At 47.3% G+C, this 7,476-nt stretch overlaps 1 pseudogene; it reads left to right on the top strand.

Annotated features, from left to right (window-relative positions):
- The first annotated feature begins 594 nt into the window (after nt 1-594).
- LOC123426153 lies at nt 595-6,007 on the top strand (annotated as a pseudogene).
- The last annotated feature ends 1,469 nt before the right edge of the window (nt 6,008-7,476 follow it).

Here is a 7,476-nt window from a genome sequence, read left to right on the forward strand (position 1 = left end):
TTTTTGCAAAACAACTAATGGGCACCACCAGCTGGTGCGCCATTAGTAACAGTGTTACTAATGGCGCATTTGTAGGTGGTGCGCCACTACTTTTTTTTTTGCAAAACTACTAATGGCGCACCACCAGCTGGTGCACCATTAGTAACCAGGGTTACTAATGGCGCATCTGTAGGTGGTGCGCCACTACTACAATTTTTTTTTTGAAAACTACTAATGGCACACCACCAGTTGGTGCGCCATTAGTAACCCTGGTTAGTAATGGAGCACCAGCTGGTGGTGCGCCATTAGTAGTTTTGCAAAAAAAATCTCCCTGCCACCCACGACCCCAAACCTAGCAAGCCCTCTCTCGTCCTCATCCTCTCCTCCCCCGGCCCGAACCACCACCACCGCCAGGGTCTCTGTGCTCCTCTCCTCCTCCTCCTCGGCCAACTCCTCGGTGCGCAGGGTCTCCTCCTCGCCCGACCTCGCCGACGACCACCAGCCGGACGCGCAGCAGCAGCAGCAGGCCGACGATCCGGTCAGGCAGGTCGACCAGTTCCTCTCGTCCTCATCTTCTCCTCTGCTCCTCCATCGGTCGGTCGGCCGGCCAGGGAGATGGACGGCGACTACGTCTCCAGCCTGCTAGCGGGCACCGCGGGGCTCGACTTCGACGTGCCAGGCCTCAACGTCGGCTCCTTCGACACGCTCTGCGGCACCGGCGGCGCGGGCGCCGCCGGGCTCGCCGCCATGTTCGGGGACCGGGCGACCGGGATGCACGGCTTCTGAAACGGCGGCCAGTTCGGGCCCGCGGAGGGGGGGGGGCGGCGAGCTCTCCGCCGCGTCCAGGGAGGGCTCCTCCATCTCCGACCCGGCGTGGGCGTACGGCGCGAATGCCAAGAAGCGGAAGGCGCCCGCCGCGGGCGCCGCCAAGGGCAAGGAGGTCGCGGCCATCATCGCCAAGGTGTGCTTTGTTTCCATCGACTTTTTTTCTTTCGGTTGTTGAGAAAATTCTACCTTGCATTAGCTTGCTGGTTGGTTAAGGTTCTACCTGAAGGTGACACCGGAATTTGGTTTGCAGATGGGGGAGGCGACGGGGCCGGACTCGAAGAAATGCAAAATTGAGGACGAGACAGTGAGGCCCAAGGTGGAGGAGGAGGCGGCCACGGCCATCGACGGGTTGGCCGACGGGGAGAGGGGCCGGAAGCAGGCCAAGGGCATGTTGGGGAACGTCGCATGGGAAACAAAAAATTTCCTACGCGCACGAAGACCTATCATGGTGATGTCCATCTACGAGAGGGGATTTTCGATCTACGTAACCTTGCAGATCACACAGCAGAAGCGTTAAGAAACGCGGTTGATGTAGTGGAACGTCCTCACGTCCCTCGATCCGCCCCGCGAACCGTCCCACGAACCGTCCCGCGATCCGTCCCATGATCCGCTCCGATCTAGTGCCGAATGGACGGCACCTCCGCGTTCAGCACACGTACAACTCGACGATGATCTCGGCCTTCTTGATCCAGCAAGAGAGACGGAGAGGTAAATGAGTTCTCCGGCAGCATGACGGTGCTCCGGAGGTTGGTGGTGATCTAATCTCAGCAGGGCTCTGCCCGAGCTCCACAGAAACGCGATCTAGAGGTAAAACCGTGGAGGTATGTGGTCGGGCTGCCGTGGCAAAAGTTGTCTCAAATCAGCCCTAAAACCCCACTATATATAGGAGGGAGGGAGGGGAGGAGGCAGCCTCAAAACCTAAAGGTTTGGCCGAAATTGGAGGTGGAGGAGTCCTACTCCAATCCTACTTGGAGTAGGATTCCACCTTCCCACTTGGAAACTCTTTCCACCTTGTGTTTTTTCCTTCTCAAACCTTATGGGCCTTGGTGGGAACTTATTCCAGCCCACTAGGGGCTGTTTTATCTCTTCCCATAGCCCATGAGACCCCTTGGGGCGTGACACCCCTCCTGATGGTCCTCGGCACTCCCAGTACACTACCGATGAGCCCGAAACTTTTCCGGTAATGCACGAAAACCTTCCGGTAACCAAATGAGGTCGTCCTATATATCAATCTTCGTTTACGAACCATTTCGGAAACCCTCGTGACGTCCGTGATCTCATCCGGGACTCCGAACAACATTCGGTAACCAACCATATAACTCAAATACGCATAAAACAACGTCGAACCTAAAGTGTGCAGACCCTGCGGGTTCGAGAACTATGTAGGCATGACCCGAGAGACTCCTCGGTCAATATCCACTCGCACAAGCATGAAATCACAATTTCATCTCTTTAGAACATCACTTATGTTCCGTGACGTTTCAAAACGTCTTCGGCGCCTTGCTTCTAAGCCATTAAGTATTTTGCACTGAACTATCGTGTAGTCATCAGAAACGTGTATGTCGGATGTTCACAGCATCCACAGACGATGCTCGAGGTGCAGCACACTGAGTGGTGCATTAAGGACATAAGCCTTCTGCGCAGCAACGAGGACAATACTCTGCAAAGTTTGCTACTATCAACTTCAACTAAATTTTCTCTAGGAACATATAAAAATAGTAGAGCTATAGCGCAAGCTACATCGTAATTCGCAAAGACCATTAGACTATGTTCATGAAAATTAGTTCAATTAATCATATTACTCAAGAACTCCGACTCAAAAAGTACATCTCTCTAGTCATTTGAGTGGTACATGATCCAAATCCACTATCTCAATTCCGATCATCACGTGAGTCGAGAATAGTTTCAGTGGTAAGCATCTCTATGCTAATCATATCAACTATACGATTCATGCTCGACCTTTCGGTCTCATGTGTTCCGAGGCCATGTCTGCACATGCTAGGCTCGTCAAGCTTAACCCGAGTGTTCCGCGTGTGCAACTGTTTTGCACCCGTTGTATGTGAACGTTGAGTCTATCACACCCGATCATCACGTGGTGTCTCGAAACGAAGAACTGTCGCAATGGTGCAAAGTCGGGGAGAACACAATTTCGTCTTGAAATTTTAGTGAGAGATCACCTTATAATGCTACCGTCGTTCTAAGCAACATAAGGTGCATAAAGGATTAACATCACATGCAATTCATAAGTGACATGATATGGCCATCATCATGTGCTTCTTGATCTCCATCACCAAAGCACCGGCACGATCTTCTTGTCACCGGCGTCACACCATGATCTCCATCAACGTGTCGCCATCGGGGTTGTCGGGCTACTCATGCTATTACTACTAAAGCTACGTCCTAGCAATATAGTAAACGCATCTGCAAGCACAAACGTTAGTTTAAAGACAACCCTATGGCTCCTGCCGGTTGCCGTACCATCGACGTGCAAGTCGATATTAACTATTACAACATGATCATCTCACACATCCAATGTATCACATCACATCGTTGGCCATATCACATCACAAGCATACCCTGCAAAAACAAGTTAGACGTCCTCTAATTGTTGTTGCATGTTTTACGTTGTGACCATGGGTATCTAGTAGGATCGCATCTTACTTACGCAAACACCACAACGGAGATATATGAATTGCTATTTAACCTCATCCAAGGACCTCCTCGGTCAAATCCAATTCAACTAAAGTTGGAGAAACCGACACTCGCCGGTCATCTTTGAGCAACAGAGTTACTCGTAGCGATGAAACCAGTCTCTCGTAAGCGTACGAGTAATGTCGGTCCGAGCCGCTTCGATCCAACAATACCGCGCAATCAAGAAAAGACTAAGGTGGGCAGCAAAACGCACATCACCGCCCACAAAAACTTTTGTGTTCTACTCGAGAAGACATCTACGCATGAACCTAGCTCTGATACCACTGTTGGGGAACGTCGCATGGGAAACAAAAATTTTCCTACGCGCACGAAGACCTATCATGGTGATGTCCATCTACGAGAGGGGATTTTCGATCTACGTACCCTTGTAGATCACACAGCAGAAGCGTTAAGAAACGCGGTTGATGTAGTGGAACGTCCTCACGTCCCTCGATCCGCCCCGCGAACCGTCCCACGAACCGTCCCGCGATCCGTCCCACGATCCGCTCCGATCTAGTGCCGAACGGACGGCACCTCCGCGTTCAGCACACGTACAACTCGACGATGATCTCGGCCTTCTTGATCCAGCAAGAGAGACGGAGAGGTAGATGAGTTCTCCGGCAGCATGACGGTGCTCCGGAGGTTGGTGGTGATCTAATCTCAGCAGGGCTCCGGCCGAGCTCCGCAGAAACGCGATCTAGAGGTAAAACCGTGGAGGTATGTGGTCGGGCTGCCGTGGCAAAAGTTGTCTCAAATCATCCCTAAAACCCCACTATATATAGGAGAGAGGGAGGGGAGGATGCAGCCTCAAAACCTAAAGGTTTGGCCGAAATTGGAGGTGGAGGAGTCCTACTCCAATCCTACTTGGAGTAGGATTCCACCTTCCCACTTTGAAACTCTTTCCACCTTGTGTTTTTTCCTTCTCAAACCTTATGGGCCTTAGTCGGAACTTATTCCAGCCCACTAGGGGCTGTTTTATCTCTTCCCATAGCCCATGAGACCCCTTGGGGCGTGACACCCCTCCTGATGGTCCTCGGCACCCCTCCCGGCACTCCCAGTACACTACCGATGAGCCCGAAACTTTTCCGGTAATGCACGAAAACCTTCCGGTAACCAAATGAGGTCATCCTATATATCAATCTTCGTTTCCGGACCATTTAGGAAACCCTCGTGACGTCCGTGATCTCATCTGGGACTCCGAACAACATTCGGTAACCAACCATATAACTCAAATACGCATAAAACAACGTCAAACCTTAAGTGTGCAGACCCTGCGGGTTCGAGAACTATGTAGACATGACCCGAGAGACTCCTCGGTCAATATCCAATAGCGGGACCTGGATGCCCATATTGGATCCTACATATTCTACGAATATCTTATCGTTTGAACCTCACTGCCAAGGATTCATATAATGTCGTATGTCATTCCTTTTGTCCTTCGGTATGTTACTTGCCCGAGATTCGATCGTCAGTATCCGCATACCTATTTCAATCTCGTTTACCGGCAAGTCTCTTTACTCGTTCCGTAATACAAGATCCCACAACTTACACTAAGTCACATTGCTTGCAAGGCTTGTGTGTGATGTTGTATTACCGAGTGGGCCCCGAGATACCTCTCCGTCATATGGAGTGACAAATCCCAGTCTTGATCCATACTAACTCAACGAACACCTTCGGAGATACCTGTAGAGCATCTTTATAGTCACCCAGTTACGTTCCGACGTTTGATACACACAAAGCATTCCTCCGGTGTCAGTGAGTTATATGATCTCATGGTCATAGGAACAAATACTTGACACGCAGAAAACAGTAGCAACAAAATAGCACGATCGACATGCTACGTCTATTAGTTTGGGTCTAGTCCATCACATGATTCTCCTAATGATGTGATCCCGTTATCAAGTGACAAAACTTGCCTATGGTCAGGAAACCTTGACCATCTTTGATCAACGAGCTAGTCAACTAGAGGCTTACTAGGGACAGTGTTTTGTCTATGTATCCACACATGCATTGTGTTTCCAATCAATACAATTATAGCATGGATAATAAACGATTATCATGAACAAAGAAATATAATAATAACTAATTTATTATTGCCTCTAGGGCATATTTCCAATAGGGAAAGGGCTCCAAGTCCAAGCAGTCGGCGGCGAACGAGCCGCCCAGGGACTACGTCCACGTCCGGGCCAGGAGAGGCCAGGCCACCGACAGCCACAGCCTTGCTGAGAGGGTAATACTTCTACTGAAATTTTACTCTCAAGCGTCTCTTTTAGCTGTCTGAATGAAAAGTTGTCAGTACAATTTTTTACTCGTTGTCCTCAATTGTGGGTTCATACAACAGGTTAGAAGAGAAAAGATCACCCTCAAGATGAAGATGCTCCAGGACCTACAAGTGTACTCGTTGAGTCCAGTGCTCGTTGCTTTGCTATTTCTGCTGATTGAAAAGCGTGTATTGGCATTTTTTGTTTCAATGCAATTTCGTTGCAGGCTCTGTGTGATAAGAAATTGAAAGGGCAGGTCGCTTGAAAAGAGAAGCTAATCGGAATATCTGCCAAAGCTGCTACGCAGGCTGAAAAGGTGCGGTAGTGTGGATTTGGTGTAGAATGTCTCTGAATTTGTTGCGGCAAACACATATAAATAGCTGAATAACAGTGAGCATGATACGATGGAATCTGGTATTCTGTACTGTTGAATTACTACAATATGGTATTCTATCATATAGCTCATCTTGAGTTTCCCAATGGTCTTTAGTTGTTCACTGGCATAATGTGGATCTGTTTGGATGAAGTAATGGACTTATATTTATAGGTTTGACCCCACATGTGTAGTGTGACATGGGTTTATCTGGTGTTCTTCCCAAAGAGGTGCCAGTCAATGAAAGATTGCTTGGTATTTTTCGTATGTATGTATTGTGTAGGAAGTAAAATTACTGTATTGGTGATACTCTTTTTGGAGTTCCTTTAGGTTATTTCATACTACCTCATGAGTAACGATCGACATATGTACTCCCTCCATCCGGAATTACTTGTCGCACAAATGAATAAAAAAGGATGCATCTAGAACTAAAATACATCTAGATACATCCATTCTTATGACAAGTATTTCCGGACGGAGGGAGTATTATTTTGGTGCCTCTTTGATGGACTATTGCATAAACTTATGGTGCTTATTGGTAGCAATATACCACTGGACCCTTTGAAATTTCTTGCTGTATCTTTTTTTACCTTATGCTTCCTGATCTTCGTACTTAACATATTTCGAAATTGACTTTTGCAAACATGGGAGACTTTCAATTTTACTGATTTGTTGCTAACTCAATTTGAAGTGGTTTTTACCTATTGAGGGGGGCTACTTGGAGCCTGAAGGTTTGGAAAAGACATATCGATATAGACAGCAAGACCTTGGTAGTAGCGTTGACATTTTGAGTTCAAGAAAACCATTTGATATGATCTTACCTGGTAAATATGTAATTGTTTTGTGTTCTCTGAAGCTGTGCGACAATTGTTACATGATCCAGTACCAATAAAAACTACATACAATACAGATGTTGATGTAAAACACCATTGATGATACTTATGTTCTTGTGTGGTACAGTTAGCTGATTAGCATTTCCAAATTCAAGTATTTTATTTCCTGATATTTATTTGGTTTGTCTTTGTAAGACTTATTCTCTTCTTATTGTGTACATAGAGTTATTGACACTATCAGAATTTTGTCATTAAACAGTTTTACTTATTTGCATGATGATAGGCGAGTGTTTTTCTGTGCTTGTATGTTCTGACAGATATATATCTTATATCTATATTTCCCCATTGATAAATGCTCAGTATCAACTTCCCTTATAATTTATGAAAATCGTAAGGGAGCTAACTAGCTTTTTTATGAAGAACTTGGTCCTTATACTCTAGAATACACCTCAAATGGTCGCTACATGATAGTAGGTGGGCGAAAAGGTCATATTGGTATGATGGATATGTT

This window comes from Hordeum vulgare, chromosome 2H, assembly GCF_904849725.1.
Source record: "Hordeum vulgare subsp. vulgare chromosome 2H, MorexV3_pseudomolecules_assembly, whole genome shotgun sequence".
NCBI lineage: Eukaryota > Viridiplantae > Streptophyta > Magnoliopsida > Poales > Poaceae > Hordeum > Hordeum vulgare.